This window comes from Alligator sinensis, unplaced genomic scaffold (assembly GCF_000455745.1).
Source record: "Alligator sinensis unplaced genomic scaffold, ASM45574v1 scaffold1322_1, whole genome shotgun sequence".
In the NCBI taxonomy this organism is placed as follows: domain Eukaryota; kingdom Metazoa; phylum Chordata; order Crocodylia; family Alligatoridae; genus Alligator; species Alligator sinensis.
This window is the reverse complement of record NW_005842116.1, coordinates 1,745,382-1,766,028: the sequence shown is the minus strand read 5'-3', so window position 1 is coordinate 1,766,028 and position 20,647 is coordinate 1,745,382. Positions and strand designations below refer to the sequence as shown.

The 20,647-nt window shown below is 49.4% G+C and overlaps 1 protein-coding gene across 17 annotated transcripts in view; it reads left to right on the top strand.

Moving 5' to 3' along the window:
* Window positions 1-81: 81 nt before the first annotated feature.
* The window catches only part of NFASC (neurofascin), a 152,314-nt gene continuing 131,748 nt past the window's right edge, over window positions 82-20,647 (top strand). For 8 of the 17 annotated variants that reach the window (XM_025205532.1, XM_025205528.1, XM_025205539.1 and 5 more), the window contains exon 1: window positions 17,303-17,590. The gene's annotated coding sequence lies outside the window, so the exon portion shown is untranslated. Of the gene's footprint in view, window positions 179-15,272; window positions 15,294-17,301; window positions 17,591-20,647 lie in introns of those variants that run through there. The other 9 variants (XM_025205529.1, XM_025205538.1, XM_025205534.1 and 6 more) reach the window with 5 other exon arrangements.

The following is a 20,647-nucleotide window of genomic DNA, read 5'->3' as shown; positions in this document are numbered from 1 at the left end:
TCAGCAGGACATAAGCTACATCAGCAGGACTGAGTGGCAGTCCCCCTCTCAGGTGGTCACCAACTTCATCACTTCTAACAGGAGCTGCATCTGAAGGAGTGAGCTATGGGTAGGAGGCTTTGCGGCTCATTGATAACCTGCTGAGGCATCCATCTTATAAATGACCTCTCTTCTTAAGGTAGGAGAAATGCTCTCACTATGCTCTTCTCCAAAGAGTGAGGAGACTGATATTTCAAAGGAAAGACCCTGGTAGAGGGACAGCTAATTTTCCTGAAATGGCCAATGTAAAGGACCTAGAATGAACTTCCATCCCTCCTGCCTGGCTCTTATGGCAATGGGTGTTTTTATAGGAGTCTTTACATGACCGTAGATCCATTTTGGCACATGGGGTAGAGAGAACTAGAGGTGTTTGTAAACAGAGTATCTGAACATCCAAAGCAGTTGTGGGAACATTTGGGAATATTTCACCCGGCAAACAAGGAGAGGCTTTGTCTTTGCACACTGTTGCAAGCAGGGCTGGACACAGGCATGGGCAAAGTGGGTGGCCGCCCAGGGCCTGGACAGAAAGGGGGCCCAAAAATGGTGAAAATAATAATAATAATTATTATCATTATCTCTAGCAAAGGGGGGTCCGATACTAAAAGTTCACCCGGGGCTGCCAGGAGTCTAGGTACGGTGCTGGTTGCAAGCTGCTGCATAGATCCGCTGAGTACGTGGGCTTCCAGGTAAATTAAACAAAAGCTCCTCTGCGGTGCACGGTGATCTCTTTCAGTGGCTCCCTCCAGCATTAGCAGGACTTTGATAAGTGGGACAAAGCTACCAGTCAACACTGCGCAGTCTCAAGGGCCTGTTTCTTGTTTTCCCAACGTGTTAAACTGCTCAGATGTGAAGCAGAGAAAAAGCTCAGCATTCCCAAACTAACCCTTCCCCCTTTCTGCGTGCGTGTGATATTTGGGTGTGCTCTGGCCCGGAACCCAGGCAGACCTCTTGTCTGTGATGTCACAGTATCGCAAGCACTTTGTCACTGGGTGGACACATGTTTGAGCTTGAACTGGGTCAGCAGGAAACTTCTGTGAAGCCCCTGCAACAAGGTTAGTGAATGGGAAGAGACTTCCAGATGCTGCAGCAGGGTGTAAGTCCGTCTGTGGGTGATATCTCAATGCAAAAGTATTAGAATCCCAAGGCTAATTGAGATGACCTTTTCTACCTTTATTTTAATGTATGGGCAAGATCCAAGCCAAGATAGTCTTGCCCTTACAATGTATCCGTCCACGAGGACAAGGACTCCTGTCGTTCATTTACTTATGCTGATGTGCACATGGCCTGTTTCTAGCGCTGGGGTTCTCGGTTTGTGCTGCTATGAGAGTTGGGATGTAGGATTTGAATCTGGACTCCTGAGTTCTCTTTCTAGATTTGCCTTTGGTTTGGCATGTGATTCCTCCTCTGTCTTCCTCCTTCCCTTCTGCTCTTCCTTTAACCTTATCGATCCATTTTCCACTGATAAAATAATGCTAATTCCACCTGTCACGTATGGGTGCCATGAGGTTTCTGGTGGGGATTTTCAAAGGCAGATAAGGAAATGAAGTATTTCACCCCCTTCAGTGGGAGTTAGGCACCCTGCTCCCGCAGGTTCCTTTGAAAACCTCTGCCTCCAAGTATTTGTACATTCATTTGCAAGTCTTGGATGGGAGCTGCTACAGCAATGCAGAGTAATAGACTGGTGGCACGGAAGGGTAGTTGATCTGCACCGTCCAGCACAGCTCTTGGAGAAAGATTAGAATCATCCTTCAGTTGGAGCAGACAATCTTTACATCGTGTCGAGTCAGGCTACGTCCTTTAAAGATCAATGTATGGGGAGCAGCAACGTGTCAAATCCACTTGGTGCACTCTAAGATGGCACCAGCATGGCTGACCAATTAATAAGGCCCGTTCTGGTCTCCTCCCGCACATTGCTTAGCTATAGCGTTCTGTGGGAATAGCGGGGAAATGGTGCTAACGAACTTTTCACTGTCTAATTCTTGATATGATCAGGCAGGGAGGCTAGGACGGCACGCCTGCTACAGCACACTGCTTGATAAAGCAGAGAGCGCCAGTGGAGATAATGCCACTTAGCACTGTGTCCCATCCTCTCCAGTGCCTTCTGCTAAGCCTCATCCCCACGTGGAAGTGGCCTGTGGGGAAGGGAGTGTGTGTTACCATCCTCACTCTAGAGCTGGCGACACTGAGGCATGAGGGATCCCTGACTTGGCCAAGGTGATGTCTCAGCAGAGGAGAGTCATGTAGTCATGAAATCAGAGAGAAGTCATGCAGCAAGGGAAGCTTAGGTTGGATATTAGGAAAAACTCTCTCGCTAGGAGGGTAGTAAAGCACTGGGATGGGTTACCTAGAGAAGTGGTGCAATCTCCATCCTTGGAGGTTTTTAAGACCCAGCTTAGACAAAGCCTTGGCTGGGATGATCTAGTTGGGGCTGGTCCTGCTTTGAGCAGGGGGTCGGACTAGATGTGACCTCCTGAGGTCCCTTCCACCCTCATTTTCTATGAGTCTGAGAACAGTCCAATGGAGATGAAAACCAGAGGCTTGAACACATTTTTTTTTAGGTAGGAGTGGTGCCCTGAGAGGATGTGCCTGTCTTGACGACCCTGAGCTGCAACTCCTGGCACCCTAGGCTCTTCAGTAGTCCATCAGCTGGGCTGCCTGAGACCCTGGCAGGTGAGCACACAGTGTTTCGGCAAAATCACACAGTCCCTGCAGAATGTGCCCAAGTCACCAAATGGGCAAATTTCCAGGGAATCATTGCTTTTTTGGAATCTTTCCAACCAGATCTATTCAAGATGCTGTGGAGGTGGGAAGGCATGGGAGGTCACTGTCACAGACCAAGGATCCTAGCTCTCAGGCCCATGCTTAGTCTTTTAGTAGTAAAGCGGAGTGGGTGAAGCTGGTTTTCCATTTCTAGTGTCCAAGCAGGCTGGGGGTTCAGCTGGCAGGCACGCTGTCTGGTACCAGGGCTTACTGTGCATTTTTAAATCCTTCTTAAAGACAGGTGAGGAGATGCAGGTGACTGGCTGCTGCAGCAATTGGGCCCTGTGCTTCTCTAGTTGGCTACCTGAAATGAGTAAGCGCTTCTGCAAATTCAGTCCCAAACGATCTGGTCGGCTCAGCAGCAGGTCTGGAAATAGAGCGTGGGTCTCCTGACTCCCAGTTTGCTCTTTAGCTGTTAGGAGCAGGACTGCCTGGTTAAGGTTTATTAGAGCTGGAGTGCTGTAGCTGTGATGGTCTAAGATGTATGTGAGAAGCAAGGGCTTTTTGTTTGATAAGTTTTTATGGGGGCCACTTGGGTACTTGGAAGGGATATTAGTCCAGGTGGGATCTGAGAGGTTGTCCACTGTCTCTCCCAACCATACCCACAAAGGCTATCATGTAAAAGACCTTTGCTTCTCTAGTTAAGGTCTGATGTCCTACCTGATAGGAACCAGACATAGCTCATCTTTAAGGAACCGGTCTTATGAAATGCTGTGCACTGGGAACATGTTTCAGTGCCCGCTGAATCTGCGGGTACCCCGTGTAGGGGGCAGACTGGTGTACCATCGGTGTGAACTATCGACAACACACACAGCCCTCCTTACACAATCAGCATAGACAAAACTGTCTCGAAGCCACAGTGCTGGCTCATTGCAGAAATGCACCGTCACATGATCCAGGCTTGAAGAACCCCCCGGATTTTTGTCAATATGCTCCGAGAGCGGCTTCTTCTGGAACAAATTGCGTGCTGTTTGAGCCAACAAGCAGATGCCTTTTTAATGGGAAATGGATGCCAGTAATTACTTTAAGGATGCTTCTCTGCGCTTGCTTGTCCCATCTGTTGTAGTGGATGCCACGTTCAGACTAGCATCAGTTTGCTAGGGTAGGGGCCTGATCCTGAGAGGTCCTAAGCAACTGCACCTCCTGCTAAAGCCCAAGGAGAAGCATGGGTGCTGATTAACATGTATCTAATTAGAGAAGTGAGGACTTAACTTCAGGCACTGAGGTTTGAAAACATTGCTCCCAGTGTTTGGCAGGTGCCAGGGGAACAGGGCTAGAAGTTGGACTCCTGCTATGCCAGTCTGGCAGGGGTGGGAGCTGTTGACTGGGTTTCAAGCCTCCAAGCACCGTGATAGCTCCGTGACCCCACACTGTAGGATGTGGATGCAAAGCTGAGATAGGGATAGCAGATGGCTTATAACATCAAGCTGTTAACTAGTATCTCCCCCAGCTTGCAGCAGAGCAATGGGTTGGGGGGCCTGCATGCTCCTGTGGCTGGGGTAGGATCCCTTCTTTAGCCCACCCCCCGCTGCCAAAGGCTGGCGCTGGAGCTTGGGGCAGGGGGGGATCTAGCCTTCAGTGGCTTTTATTAATAGAGGGCTCCTGTGCAGCAGCACAGGGGTGCCAGCTTCGCACCTGTGACCTGGCCCAGGACAACGAGGCTGGTTTCTGCCAGCCATTCCTTGCCTGGGTGAGGGGATGCATGTCCCACAGGCAGCTTCGGGAGGGGGCATGGGGGATTGATGCCAAACAGATGTTGACAGAGCCAGTCAGCTACATTGCATGTGAACTGGGCTGTGCGAGCTCTCAGTGCTGACCGAGCTGAAGCCCGGCGATTTTCACTCTTCCATCACCAAGGCCCTAAGGGGGGGACAGATAAGGAAAGTGACTGGAGCCAGTGGAAAAAAAGATGCCTCAAAGCCTCTGTGACCCACTCGTTTTCCTCTAGGGCAGCTAATGCAGTAGGATTGTTCCTTATAATATAGGGGAAGTGCTGACCCCTTCAGCGAGTTGCTTAGATGCTCTGTGCCTCAGTTTCCCTGCTTGTAAAATCAGGATCAAGGTAGTTGCCCACTGTGTAGACGCGTTCTGGGGCTTGTGTCCTGAGCTTGCATGAAATCCTCTCGGGGCGAGGAACCGTACAAGCGGGAAGTGCTAAATTCCCTTTTTCCCTGGCTCCGTTCAACGCATGTCAGCCAGTTTGCAGCGAGTCTCAGTTGTCGGCAAAGGTCAGAGCTTGCAAAATCAAGTGAGGCCAGGGAAAGGGCGCTGGTGTAACAGATACACAGCAGCAGAAGCTGCCTACCAGACAATGGGACCCAGTCTTGCACTAATGCTTCCTATTGTCCAGGGAAAGGGACCTTTTCACTGCGTGCCTCGAGGCACTCTGCTATCGATGCTAAGCAGATGTTTAGGTGCTGGGAGAGCAGATGGAGCCCTGCAGTGCAATTATGTTCTGTTATAACGCCCTGGGCCCATTTCTGTTGGCCAGATGCTGCACAGCAGTGGTCTGCTCGGGTCCAGATCCTAAGCGCCAGCTGGCTTTTGGCAAATCGAGGCTTCCCCCCTTTTCCCACACTTCCCTCGCACCTTTCTGCCGCTGTGGGACAAGCACAGTTCTGGTTGCAGCCAAGTGGATCCGACTCCCGACTAAAACTAATTGTCTCCGTGCCTAGGGATCTGTAGGCAGCTCGGGGCTTCGTGTGCCACCGCCTTTCTATCTTTCTATTCCTGAACTGCAATCTGTGACGCATCTGTAGCTGTTTTCAACAGCAGACTCTGGAGGCCAACAGGGGTGTTTGTAAGGGTTTGCCGTCACTGTCTGCATATGTTGAAGCCTAATTATAGCCAGCCCCCACCAGCTGCGACTCCGGCAGAGGAAGTGAGCTCAGGAGCATGGTCCGTCCCTGTGAGCCATGACTGCGCGCGTCTGAACGTCCTTCTAGCGCAGCCCTGTCAATACGAGTTACTAAGAGGCTCAAAAACACGATCCTCTGTATTTTCTCCTTCCAAACAATGTCTCCTTTGCCGGGAGTTTCCCTGGAGCAGTGTCTGCACCCCCGTGCTCTGTGCCCTCCCTCCCACCCCTGCAAGCCTGCCGCGCCATGCGAAGTAGAGAGGCAAGCTTGTCTCTCTCCGGAGTGGACACGAGGACACCTGGCAGAGAAAGCGGGTTTGCTCAGCATTTGGTGAACGGCTTTGCTTGTGCATCTGTGAGCACTGAACCTTTTCATGCCAGAGGAGAGCGCCGGGTCTCGTAGGTGAGGAGCAGACATTACATTTGTTCTGGGATAAGCTGTGCCCGTGTTATTTTTCTTCTCAGGACAGGCATGTCCCAGGATTGATGTGTATACACATTGCCTTTGCAATTGGGGTTCAGCGAACAGCCACCGATTCAGTGATGTGCTCCTGGGACAGCCGTTCAGATGCACTTTGTGATGACCGGGACAAATCGTTAGCACTTCTTATCCCATGAACCTTTTTTAGGATTTGTCCTGGGACAATGGATACAAACGTCTGAATGACTGCACAGGATAAAATTGTTTCTCCCGGGACAAGTGTGATGTCTGTTTGTAGTTTTAGAAGGCTGTAAAGCCCCTGGGACATTCCCCCAGCCTCGGTGCACTCCAGTACTTCCTTTTTTTGTGCAAACCCTTCTTAATTACATTTGATTGCCACGTCCAGGGCTCGTTGCTGTCATCCCTGGTGGCAATAAGTTTCCTTTGAGCAAGATATAGATGTTTCCAGATGTGAATCCACTGTGTTGGGGCCCAGAGGCCTTTTGGCCTGGGTTTGACGTTTGTGCTTAGCTCAAGCTTCATGCTTAGCTTGAATTGTGGTCGAGACTTGCACCCAGTGAAAAGAGCAGATGGAAAAATACTGTCCCTGACTTAAAACTAATCAGGGAGTTGGATAATTAAACTGAATTAATATAACCCGGGCAAAAGAGGAACCGATAGAGCAAAACCTGCCCCCACCTAAGAATGAAAAGTTTACTTCAGAATAGAAAATTCCAGTTAAAGGTAACCATATTTGGCAAACAGAAGCAAGATTATGAATATGCATTAGGAGGAAGGCTTAAGGTATTTTTATGTATTAAGAAATGCAAGCTGTGTGGTATATAAAGAGAGGTGAGAGACCGTAGCCTTCAGAAGACCCCTGAAGAAAGCCTGAAGAGATCCTGTCACCCATCCAAGATCCTATCTCAACATCAGACGTGGGAACCAGGAGCCCCGGACAAGACTTCGTGGCCTGATCGACCAGCAAAGTTGCGTTTGCTGCATTACGGGATGGCGACCATCTGCTTTGGCTAGCTACAAATCTTAAATTTTTAACTGCTAATGCTGAATCAATTTTAGTTCGAGGTGTATCTGTTAGGGTTCAGTAAATATACTTTTAGTTTAGGGCAGCTGTGTCTTAGTCTCCTTGCCTGATTTAAGACCCATTTTAGTGTCATAGGGATGCAACAACTGGGAGGAGAAGGGTGGAGCAGGTGCTATTTCAGGTGAAAGCTTGGGACCCTATGAATGAATGGGACTCCCATAGCATTTTTCAAATATTAATACTCTCATCACCCTTGGAAGGCAGGCAGGGGACACCTTCATTTTGGAGAACGCGGAGCTGAGGAATGAGAGGAACAGGCCTACCTATGGCTTCAGGGAGCTTGCATCAGCGGTGGGATCAAGACTTGTGAACCCTGGGCTCCAGTTGTGCATTCAGACCACTGATCCACCCGCCTTCATGCTGATGTTTTCTCTCTCGTCGTAATTCGTGGCAGTCTGCATGTTTTCAGGATGAGCAAAAGACGTCTCATTTGACCGCAGCTTGTAACAATACCGCTCAGGAGGAGGAAGCTCCCGCACAGCCCCAGTCTCGCCTGCAAGGAGACACTGGGCAAATAGGAAAGCAAAAAACCTGGAGCTCTCCCGAGTGCCAAACACCACCCCTCCGACACGTCTCCCTGTCTACTGTTTGTCATCTGTTAGTCTCTTTGGATTCAGAGCTCCTTGCATCGGAGACTGGTCCCTTTTAAAACCTAAAGGTTCCTAAAGGTGAATTTTGTAACCTATCAGTGTCTAAACACACAGGGTTGATCACTTCTTATCCAGCACTTATGTCCCACGGTTTCCATTTCATTTGTGGGCGCCATTACCGTGATCAATAATTTTGCCAATTTTGTTCTGAACCCCTTACGCATTTCCATGGATACAGATGTGAAGTGACAGGTCCCCATTGTCTGCTTTGACCCTTTGGTGACATCTTGCTTCCAGCCTCTCTCTCCGGAGAATGTGCTTACACTGCTGCTTCTGTTTGGTTTTGCACCAGTGAGGATTTTGGTCCTTCTTCCTTTCCCTTTTGGAGAAAGGCAGAAGAGAAAGTATTGCAGGATTGTCACACACATTTTATGCGACTGGGGTATCAAGAGGCTAGCAGTGTTAAGCAGGCAGTTGGTTAACCTCTTAACTGTCTGCAGCATCAGCTGAGCAATGGCTGTGATTTTATTAAGCAATCCATGACCACAAGGTTTATGTTCGTATGATCAGCTGAGCTGCTGTTGTACCAAAGTGAGTTATACCTAAAAAAAAAAAAAGCGTGAAGAAAACCTGGGCTACATGAAATAATATAGGGTAATATTAGTGCAAGTCATCCACGAGACAAAAAGACAATGCTGCTTTCCAGTTCTTCATACCTTTACATTTCAACAGACCTCTCTACACCTGTAGGAATTTGGTAACCTGCCTGCTCTGCAGGTGGGAAAACAGCGTCACATTGGGTCCTAGTCCATAATAAGGCAAATTAATTATTAACACTATGATCATGAGCCAAGATGCTCCTACATTTGGGACATGGAGTGATTATTTCTGATGGTCTGGACCACCGGCAGCAGCTCTCAGTAACAGCATTTGGACTCTCAGAATCATAGAAAAGGAGGGTTGCAAGGGACTGCAGGAGGTCACATCAAGTCCAACCCCCTGCTCAAAGATCATCGAGATCATCCCAGCCAAGGCTTTGTCTACCCAGGTCTTAACACTTCCAGGATGGAGATGCCACCACCTCTCTGGGGAGCCTGTTCCAGTGCTTTACTGTTTTCCTAGTGAGCAAGTTTTTCCCAATATCTAACCTCAACTCCCCTTGCTGCAGCTTGAGCCCATTGCTCCTTGTTCTGTCGTCTGCCGCCACTGAGATCAGTTCAGCTCCATCTTCTTTGCAACCACCCTGCAGAGACTTGAAGGCTGCTATCAGATCCCCTCTCAATCTTCTCTTCTCCAGACTAAATAAGCCCAGCTCCCTCAGCCTCTTCTCACAAGCCATATGTCCCAGCCCCAAACCATGCCCTCTCCAAATTATTCACATCCTTTCTGTAGTGGCGGGGCCCAGTTTTAAAAATCAGACAGAAGTCTCAAGCTAGGACCCCCAAAGCATGAGCTGTTTTTGAAAACAAAGACTTAAGAGACTTGCTCTGGTTACCGCTGCCAACCCCCTCAGCAAAGACCCAGCTTGTGATAAGAATAATGCCTTTTCTCTTAAACCTGCAGCTCCTGGAGCCATGGGATTACTTGAGAACCATCCTTCTACTTGAAACCTTTCAGGCTTTGTAGCTCTGCACAAACATTTGGGAGTAGGAATCAGAGGTGCAGAAATCAGAAGGCAAAGACAAGGCTCCCAGACTTCTTCTTTCCCTCTACCACAAAATAACTCCTTTTTTTGAGCAGTTGGGGTTAGTAGCATGCCAAGGTCGCATGATAACAGCGGTTGAGCTGGGAACAGATGCTTTAATCTAATCCATCTCAGTGGTGCCTGGACGAGCACTTCAAGAATGCGTGTAATCATTGTTAGGAAGGAGCTTGGAAAAGCATCCAGTATAAACTGGGAGAGGCGGTCGAGATCATCCATATCCGAACTCCACTGACGTAATAGTATCCCGCCAGCTGCGAACCCAGCCCATTATTTTTAGGGCTAAATCCAAACTTGGTGTCCATGATATAAATCCAATGCTACAGGTTGAATATCACTTTGCTCTGAATTTTGCTCTCTTGTAAGGCTAAAGAGAGCCTGAACCACTGACCTCAGAGTCTTCCCAGGTGGGTTTCTTGGTGTCTTTGCAGTCTGCAGCACTGGACCTTGGACTTGCTCAAGCAGCTCAGGCTTGCATCCTTCCGCCTCTTGTTTCTCTGCTTTGGATTCAGTATTCCCTCTGCCTCTGGGCCAGAAACCCAAAGATCCCCCTCACCACATGTCCTGATCAAGTGAATTTGCTTCCTTGCTTGACCCACCTTGCTCTGTAGCTTCTTATTTGCCAAACAAATGTCCTAGGGTCCTACAAGCAGATTGTGTCCTGTTTTCCTTGAAGAGCCTTTACTTTTATCTTTCTCACCATTCCTTGCCTTTCAGTGCAGCTGTTCGGGCCCCTCCATCCCTTCTATCCCCTGTTGGCTCCTGCTTCCCAAATAGCTATAGAGATATTGCATTGAGCCAGTCCCCTGGGACTTCAGCAGTCTTGCTGCATGGAGACAAGGTTCTTTGGGTAAATCCGATATCTTTTATTAGGCCAAGCCAAAAAGTTGGAAAAAATCTTCTTAGCAAGCTTTTGGGCACAAATGCCCTTCATCAAGCTAAGGAATCGTCCGTGGGTGGTCTGTGCTCTTCCTGGATGGATGCTGCAGGGATAAATTTTGCCCATTAGGAGCAAAGGCCCAGACCTACGCTCTTGACTTCACTGCTCTGCTGGTGCTCGTTGCCTCTGTTTCATGTGAATGTGCCCCTCTCAAATCTCTGTCCAACAGGAGCATGGCATGCAGCAAAGTCAGGATCTGGGGTTATAAGCAGGGTTATAAGCAGGGATCGTGTGAGCTACCCTAAGGTTTTGAGGAGGCGCTTTAGGGATGAAGCGGCTAATGGCAATGCAGTAGATAAAGCAGGTTTCTGGCCTTCAAAGACCCTTAATGTGTCTAGATCCCTCCTGGACACTGGGGTGTGTTTCGGTGCAGTTGTGCTTACAGGCAAATGCAGATTAATAGGAATGATGACCTTGTGCATCCAAACTCTCCTGTGCAGCAGGGAAGTGTTGGGACCGCTCTGCCAAGAGCTAAGCAGTACGTTGAGGTCGAATGACCTGCCCAGGTTGCAGAGTGAGTGGGTGGCAAAACTTGGGATCAAGACCCTCCAGGTCCTGATCACTAGGTCACCCTGCCTGTCAGTGTGTGTCACTGGATTGCTTGCAGACATGCTGCATCAGCTGGGGCTGCTGAAAAGAGCCTGACTGACACAGTGGTCCCTGGGCTGTGGATGTACAGCCTCTGCATGGCTCTCTTGGCTGTTGAAGAGATAAGGGTATGCCCATCGCTGCCCCCTGACTGGGAGGAAGTTGAATGCTGCTGTCTTTGCTAGACTCCTGCACATTTGAGGGCCAGGAGCAATGGGATCGTCCCTGCCCTGTCCCCAAACGTGCAAGGGGTGAAGTGGTGAATGAGCCTCCACTTTTTGCTCACATACCATGAAGCACGGGATGGTCGGTCTTACGGTTTGGGCACTGAACTAGGACATTGGGTATGTGGGTTCAGTCCCTCCTCTGCCACAGACTCCCGTGGGTAACCTCAGGCAAGTCATTTAGTCTCCCTCAGTTCCCCATCTAGTAAGTGGTGAAGAATGATAGTTCTCCCTTCTGGTGGGACAGGGCCTGTCCCTCGCTGTGTGATTGTACAGCACCGAGCATCGTAGAGCCCTGAGCCAGCTGAGATCTCTAGGTGCTGTTGCAATACCAATACCCCTGACTTCAGTGAAGGCTTGCTGTGGTCTGCATCTTCCTGGCCTCCCATAAATCCCTCCCCCCTTCTCTGTTTCAGTGTCTCGGTTGGTTCTGCATAGTTAATGGCACCTGGGAGGGCTGAGTATCTGAGTCAGCAAGTGTTATCTTGGAGCTGTATTGGCATTTAATATTATTAGTTTAGTTTCTAAATTCAGGCCCCACTTGTAGGCTAATTGTGGTATTCAAGTGACTGAAATGAGGCTTCGTTTTCCCCAAGTAGTGCAGCTGTGGGGAAACGTGGCCTGCACACAGGGAAATTTGGAGCTAGATGGAACTGTTTGGATCCCTGCTGGCTTCTAGTCCACAGCCCTAATCCTGCCAGGCACATCTCCCTGGAGCCAGCCACAAAGCCCTTTCGATTCCCACTGCCACGGTCATTTCCAAATGGCTGGAAATCGGGTTAGGGCTGTTGGCCTGCCCTTTTGGCATCGTCCAATCCAAATAATCCAGATCAAGTGTGTAATTATCTCTGCAGCTATTCTGGGTTAATGAGAAATGCAGATGGAGAGAGCTGAATTAAATGTGGTGGCTGCCATGTCTGTTCCTGGAAGGGGAACATACATACATATATATACATACATACATACATTATATATACACACACACACACACGCACACATACATATATGTGTGTGTGTATGTATGCATATACATGTACACACACATACATACACACACACACTTTATGTATATATAGGAAGTGTTAGTTACTTATGCTTGTTGGATATTATAAGCTAAGGGGCATGTACTTATCTCGACAAAGAAGGTGGCATATCATTCCCCATGTACTGTAGGAAAAGAAATAAATCTATGCCACAGGAGCAGTTGCTGATCTAATAACTTTAAATCATTTAAAGTTTAATAATTTGAAATAATAAAAAACATATATGAAATGGTGATGATAATTTATATATTTTTTTTTATGATTTAAACTGAAGTTTTCTTGTTCCTGTGATGAAACTAGCCATTGCAAATAACATACATCCCTCTTGCTGATCAGCTGTTGGAGCCTGCAGTTGCTGCTGTGGGATAGATGCATCTCTTTTCCTACGGTTCATGGGGAATTATATTCCAGCTTCTTCATCGAGATAAGAACATGCCCCTTAGCTTATACCATCCAACAAGCATAAGTAACTAATAGTTTAAGGGCAGGAGCCAGAAACTAATGGAGACGTTAGTGTGCATGTTCTAAAATGTCAGGTTTTGGGTATGCCTGAGTCAAGGGTGAAGATGCAGCTTTGAGGGCACCTTCTGCCTACAGGAAGCAGGTGGTTTTGGATGCTTCCATAAAAAGGTGTCATCTGAACTCCCCGAAGATCTTAGCACTCTTGGAGTAAAAAGGCACTGCCTCCCTTGGAAGGTAGCCAGAGAATGGGAAGGTGCTCCCCCTGCGCCCATCTCGTCAGTGAAATGAATATGGCATTTTAATAAGATGCTAATGAATTTGCAGATCGCGCTGATCGACACCTCCTTTGAAGTGTTAAAAAAAAAAAAAGAAGCTTTTGGTTTGCCATTGGTTTATCACTTCTAGCTTTGCTTGATTAGTCCTAGTTTGTCTCGCTTCTTCATTGGGGAAACTTGCCCCCCACCCCCATATTTTTTTAATCCCCCACAAAGCTGATAGTTGAGTTTGCACATGGCCCTCTAGGGAAATCAGGCTGCCTATATTTCATTTTGAGGCCTTGAATAATTAACCTAATGAAAATTTCCACCCCCTCCCTCATCTGTTTTCCTAATTATCGGTGGAACTGGGAGATGTGTAGACTATGCCTGTGCTTAATTAAATTACCTTTCTCAGATGCTTTATGAGTTGTTGTTTCAGAGCTGTGAGTTGGTGTATACAAGGGTAAACAGAGTGTGTGCGACTCAAACAATCAGCAGTACAACCAGATGGGAGAACGCACCCAAAATAAGGCACTGGTGCCCAAAGGGACGTATTTAAAATCTGAACTGGGAAGCGGGTGGGCTTCAGTCTGCATTGGAGCCAGGCAAAGACCTGGGTGCAAAATGGCACAGATATGGTGTCTGACATCTAACTCAAAACTAATGTTCACTTTTTGAGCATGATGCTAGTTCTTGGACCGCTCCAGGTCTGACTCCAGCATCTCATTCACTTGGTCTGTCTGTAGGATAGAGTCAGAGTGAGTTTGATCCCTTTCTCTGCATCTGTAGGGAGGAACGTGGCCTGAGGATGGAGGTGATGTTCATAGATCCCATTGTTTGGCGTGACTGAGACCTCTTACCATGACTGAGGATGCACTTGTGTTAATTGTGCAATTGTACCGTGAGTTGTGCAAACTCACGGTACGGTGCTTCTGCACTATGTAGGCAGGGATGCTTGCTTGCTCGCTGGGTATAGGAAAGGCCTTGAGTTGCTCTCCAGCCTTCCCCTCCAGCTATGAGCAGGCCCTAACGGAGGCGTGGTCCTGCTGATGACACGGGGAAGGCAGCTCTGGGTGTAGCGGTGCTCAGGAAAGAAGGTATATTTGGGGGAGAGGAAGGAAAAAGGGGGCTCCTGTAGGTTCACTCCCTCCTTGGAAAAATATACTGCCCCCTTCCTCTCCACCTGATGTAGAGGAAGTCTTGCTGTCTGTATATGTTCATTGTACAGCCATGCAGTTCCTTCTCTCCTAAAGGGAGTCACCTTGCTTGCATTGGATTACACCGAGCGCTTTTTAATCCAGACCTTCCCTCCACGCAGGTGAAGTGGGATTTTAAGGCTGTGTGCACACTAAGGGTGGGAAAATCTCACACTATTCCAGGCTTTAGGAACCACTTGCATGATTTTCTCAGTTTCTCGATATTATTTGGCTCTTAAAGCCATGTGTCAGGTAGCTGAGATGCAGTAAGACACCCCCCCCCCACCCACTCACCCATCTACATGTCAGGCTAGACCAGAGGTGCTTTATATAGGCAGTACGTATGTCTTTACTCGGTGGGAATGACTGCAGAATGACAGAGTGGGAGTAAGATGCTCTCATCCTGATCTGTTGTGCGCTGGTGTAAAGGACCGTGACCACAGAATCAGGTCCTTGTCTTCAGGATTTCATTAGCTGCCCCCTAACCTCCTCTTCCCCTCTCGTAGTCTCCTTCCTTGCTCTTCTTCCATCCTCTGGTCTTTCCCTTCTTCCCCTCCTGTGCACCCTTGCTCGTGCTATTTTGCCCCTTCCCTTGGAGTCCCAATCTCTCAGCTTTTTGCATCGTCTTGTCTCTGAAGTAGAGCACAAACCAAGCGATGCTGTTCGAGTCTGACGCCTCTCCCCACGCGCCTTGAGCATGCTGTAAAATGGGCTGAGACAAACTCGCCTGCCCCTGGCCTGCACTCCGGCTGTCTGGAAGCAGCTTCTCTGCCGGGCCCCATCCAGGTCCCTTGCACTGACCTACCTGCTCCCATGTCAGGGGGAAATGTTCCAGTCTCGGCAGCTGGTCCTTGCTCAGCACACAAGCATTTAACTATTTAGACAAGCAGCCAATTAGACCCCAGGGCAGATTGGTTTGGCCTATGAGAGCTCCTGCTGGGAAGTAATTATCCTCACATTAGCTGCTCCTGCCTTCACTGTGCCGTGATGCTGGACGGGTTAACCATACAGCTAGTGCGGCTGTGCGCCGCAAGCCTTGCGAGCCTCAGCAAAACTCCTCCTCAGCACAGCACAGCGCAGCGAGTGAGTCAGCAGAAGGGTGGGAGCCGGTGAGTTTGCTGCAGACGGGCCGGGATGCGGTGAGGGTGCCAGCATCCCTGGGGTGCGGTCATGTCAAACATGCTGTGATGCACACGTGCGAGAAGGAGACCTGTGGCAGATCTCAGCTCGGTGGCTGCCTGCGCTCTGGGAAAAACTGAGCTCTTGCTGGGGGCAGGGGGCTTGCAGCGAGCACGCGGAGCCGGCGGAGTTGATCCTGTTCGCAAGCTGGGGGGACTGGCTTAGGAGGAAGAGATGCAGTCAGAGCTCAGGACCCGAGGCCTCCTGCATCTTCAGATCAAGCCGTAGCTGAACGGAGCAGTGCTCTGCTCTGTCTGCCCGTGGCCAGTGTTAATAGAGGATTAAGAAGGTCATTCTGTCACTCCTCTATCCAAGGAGATTAGCAGACAGAACAATTCAGTTGGTTGTATGTCATACCAATTTACGCTAAACGAACTTAACCGTTTCCTCTGTCCGTTCCTGCTCTGGTAGAAGGGGAGCTTTAACCTCTGTAACATGAAGCCTGTTTAGGAGTCGGGCAATAGGCTCTAGCCCTCATTCTCCTCCTGTTTACACCTGTGTCAATCGGGGGGGACTCTGTTGATGTCTGTAGAGTGGCACTGGTGCAGGTCAGTGGGGCACCAGGCCCTCTGATTTTCTCTTCCGCGCTGTACAGCCGGTGAACGTCGGAGCGTGCCAAGGGGGAGAGGCAAGGGTTGGAGAGCTTGTCCCACCAAACGACTACATGCCAGTAGGTCCCTGAGAAGTGGTTATTACCACTGCTCCCAGGGTGAAATGTAGCTCTTGTGCGGGGAAATGTATCGTGAGTAGTTTGGGGAGAAGGAGGAAGGTTGCCTGGACCCATCTGCTTCTGTTTGCCTGAAGCTTTTATAAGGAGTGTTTGTGTCATGCCACGGCCCATGTCGCATGACACCTCCAGTGAGTTCCAGATGTGCGCACGCCTGTTTTAGACTTGGTGCTTTTACGCCTCGCATTTTCCCTGCCTCTGTTGTGTCTCACGTGGTCCGCCTTGCTTTGCCTTGATCCAAGTCTCTTGGCTGCTCAGCTTGCACCACATCTGCCTTTTTGAGACCAAATGGTATCTTTTGTAACCAGCTGAGAGTCCTTCTCCCTTCCAGAGCTCTGGGCTTGCCGGCTTGTTGATTCGATCTACACGTCTTCCATGTTTCTGGAAAGATGATTTCATTTCATATTAATAAGGAGAACTTTAGCATTGAAAAGGATGACCAAGTAGCTGGATCAGCAGACCAAGGGTCAGGACTCATGGGGCCCATTATTGGCTCCTCTGTATTCCCTTTAGAAATGCCTGCTTTGCTCTCCATGCATCCATAGCACCAGATGTTTTCTGTGCCTCATTTTTCCCATCTGTAAAATGGAGAGACTGACACTCAGGTCAGTGGCGTGTCCCTTAATTAGTGGGTAATGAGACCCTGGCTGGCTAGGGCTAAAGAAAAGCAAAGTAGCATCTTAAAGTCCTGCTAGAAGGATGCCAATCATTTGAGTCAAATGGCTGGAAACGACAGTGTTTTGTAACACAGGGGGCCAAAACGCATTGGTGCCACAAGAGCTGAGCAGACACGCGAGAACAGAACTTCCCGGCTTCTCGGCAGCCCGGTCCGTGCCCTGCGGGTCTGACGTATCGCTGCGGGGTCCTATAAACAGGGCTGGAAACAAAAGGAACAAAAAAACCCCCTGCCGTACGGGTGTCGCTGGGCTCCACAGCACGGGACATGGGGCCAGGCCCCGACTGGCACTCGAGCCCGGTCTCAGCTGACTCGGAGGGAAGCAGAGGACAGAGTGGGTAGTGTCAGGGACTACAACTCCTGCATTATTCATGAGGGAAGTCCAGCGCGAGCCAGGCAGGGAAGGGGGAGCAGTTATTAATAAATGGTATTGTGCCCGTGGGTTTTTTTCCCCATGCACCGTGGCTCTCGGAGGCTCGGTGGGTTAGAGATAATAAAGTTCTGTGCAAGTCCGAGGGTGCTGTGAGGTGTGGGGGGGAGAATTGGCCGTGGCAGCTGGATGATTTTTGTGCTGGACGCTGGAAAGGTCTGTTGTGTTTGCTCCGCAGCGGAAGGGGAGAGAATGGTGCAGGCGCTGCCGCCTTGGAAACAGTAGGACCCGGCGTCCTGCCCCTAGCTGAGCTGCCTGGATGTTGCTTGTCTTTGAGAGCCTAACTAAGCACTGCCTGTCACATGGAGGAACTTGTTGTTTGGGACAGAGGAGCCTGAAGGACCTTAACTGAACGGTGGAGGGGGAAAACATGGCTTAAAGGCGAGAGACAAAGGTAGGCTGGCCAGTGTGGTAGATACCGTGGAGGCTATTTGCAGGAGGGACTAGTAACCTGCACCTGACATGGAGAGGCCAAGAGATTTATAGCATTACTAGGCAGGATTTTATAGCGTTACTCGCCTGCTTGAGTAGCTGAAAAGTAGCATATGGTTGCAAAAGAGCAGAGCATCTAATTGTGGAGGTGTGAAGCCCTCATCCAGTCTGAGCAGGTGAATTTGGTCTGTCCACGTCTCTCTGTGTCGGCGTGGGACACGCTCTGGGCATCCCTCTAGACGCTCTACACATCCCTTTGCGAGCGCGGCCGTCCAGGATGACCTGATCTTACCTCTTGCCTCTGACTCCTTGTTTGCTACTAAAGCTACCTGGTGGGTTTGGCGGCTGCTGCCAGCTCTGCGGTGCCATATAGAGAAATCCATCTGTTTCTCTCTTAGTTCGTGCCTGCGCATCCATGACTTCTCTGCTCTGTTTTCCAGTGCCTCCCCAATGATCTCATGTGCCTCAAACCCCTAGGTAATTTTGGGGTCCGTGCACCATTTGACACCAATCCAGGCCTGATTCATATGGGTGGGGCTAGGAGTAGAATCAGACCATTTATCTGTACAATGGGAGGAAGAACAGCTAATGGTTTCAAAATGCTGTACGAATAGCAGTGTATTGTACATTATACTGAACTACATGCCCTTATTAGTGCTGTCAGCAAGCATTCAGGCTATTCATTCTCTATATCTATTCTACAACTGTATCTGCTGGTCTTTCTATCTTGCTGGGGTTTGATTCTGCTCTCATGGAAATCAACATAAAAAATTCTCATCGGCTCTGATAGAAATAGGAACATCTGGATTATACTTACTTTTCCTTTAATTTAGTCACTGTGCTCAGTGTCTGGCACTTGGGTCTCATTCATTTGCATTTTTACTTTTTTTATGCATCTGTCTTTTAGGGGACATGTACAGTATGCTCCTATACCTTATCAGTCCCTATCAGAAAAGGTTGGGTGTTAGCCCCACCATGTCCAGACCCTTTGAGTGACTGTCTTCTTCTTCCCTAAGTTCCCATATGGTTTCAGGATCCAGGCTGCTGTGTCTTCACAGCTGGTTTTCTAGCATTGCACTGCACTACGGAAGAGTTGCCACAGTCTGTTGTGGTTAGTCCACCTCTGTGATGAGTGACACAGGCCACTTAGAGAAACCCAGATGCCCCGTTTTGCTGCATTACAGCTTCCCCCAGCCATTCTTGGGAGCATCTCTGCAAGCACCAGGTATTTGGGGGTCTGCAGCCTTATGTGCCAGCAAGGACTGAGTTGTAGCTGGAGCAGAGCAGGGATGAATTGCACAGCACAGCTCCCAGGACAGCGATGCTCACTGCACAGGGGAGATGAAATGTCACAGAGATGCCCCAGCTTGGTGGGGCTATAACCCGGTCTCCCAACGAATGTGTAAATCTAGAGCTGTGCCCCTTCCCTTCACCTTGCAGCTTCATACCCCCGATCCCTTAGATCAGCACGATTTAGCCCTGTGTTTGCCCCTATACGGCCGTTCCCCTGCTAGTGGGCGACCCAGCCCTTTCTGCTGTATTTGGCTTTTGGTTACAGGGATATAAATCTGGAGTGAATGTGTCTGAATGAGTCGAGTTACTCTCTAGTTTCAGAGATGACTTCCAGGAGCCCAGGATTATATACAGATTGCTTTGCCTTTCTAAGTGTTTTTCATTGGAGGGTCTCTGGACCTTTCCATTCTCTGCTTGTCTTCTTTCTCTCTCTCCTATTCTTGCTGGGGCATCTGCTCTCTCTTCAGGATTTATAGCAACGTTTTCATGTAGAGTGCCAAAAACACCCAGAACCTGGACTTGTAAGGTGTCGGTGTGCTGGGCCGGGTGGCAGGGGAGCCGTGAGGGGCCCGATCCTTGTTGTGGCAGCGGAGCCCCAGCCCCTTCCCCACCATCTGCCCCAAGACACACGTGCCAAGCAAAATGCCTTTGTGTGCCACACCGTGCTGCTCTGGCACCTGTGCCAGGTGTTGCCTACCCCTGGCTTATAGTGTTAAATCAGCTGCCCTGTTTGTGACCAGCTGGGCAAGATCTTATTCTTCTGAGTTGGTGGAAGGTAATCTTGCAGAATAAGCCGGCTTTGCTGTGAAGATGCTTCCCTGGCCAAATGCTGGGTTTTTGGTATTTCTTAAGTTCAGCAACGTGATGGACGTTTTTAGAAGTTACACAGAGAGAGAACTCCCCGCTTCAGGACACAACCCATTTGTTAACCAGGAGAACGAGAGATTTTTCTCTGTAGATATGCTTATGCCATAGTCTGTCCCAAGCTGGGCTTTGAGTGAAGGGCCTCTGCGCTTCCTGACTTTCTGTGCCATGCCAATTGAACTATTAACAGATGGGAGAAGAGCATTTTGGAGGCTGTGATCCATGATTAAGAAGACTTCTCGTATCCTCTGCAAAGGACACCTGCGGGTGGTCAGTAGTTCTCTCACCCCAGCTAATGCCAGCTGTGCAGTACAGTGCAGCTCCCAGGCATGCCCTCAAGCAGAAGTTGCCTGTGGGATTGAATCCTCTAAAGAATTGCAAATAGTTAGTCCTGGCTTTGCATCCACTGGACTGTTGGCAAGGGATGAAGGGGATGGCTGGGGGCCAGGAAGTGCCCAGAGACCCTTGGGCACGACGCACAGAGATGAGCTGTGGGCTGGGGCTAGTTGATCTCTTGTTTGTAGTGGAGGGGGGAAGACCCCAAAGTCTGAAAAAGCATCCAAGGCTTTGCTCCCCTTGATTCACCATAGGCAGTGGGTTCTGATCACTTTATTCACTGAAGGAATAGGAAAAGCATCTGCTAGTAATCGTTTTAAACTCACCCCCTGTCCCACCACAGAGAAGAACCGTGAACACCAGTCTACCCAGGAAAAATGGAGCCAGTCCTTCCATGGCCTGACTGCTGTCTTTCAGGCTTGCAAACTGCCTATTTGAGGAAGAAGAGCGCGGCATTTTCTTCCCCTGAACTTGTCCACGCTTATCAGCTGTGGGGCTTGGGGACAGGCGAGCGTGATCCTGGCTC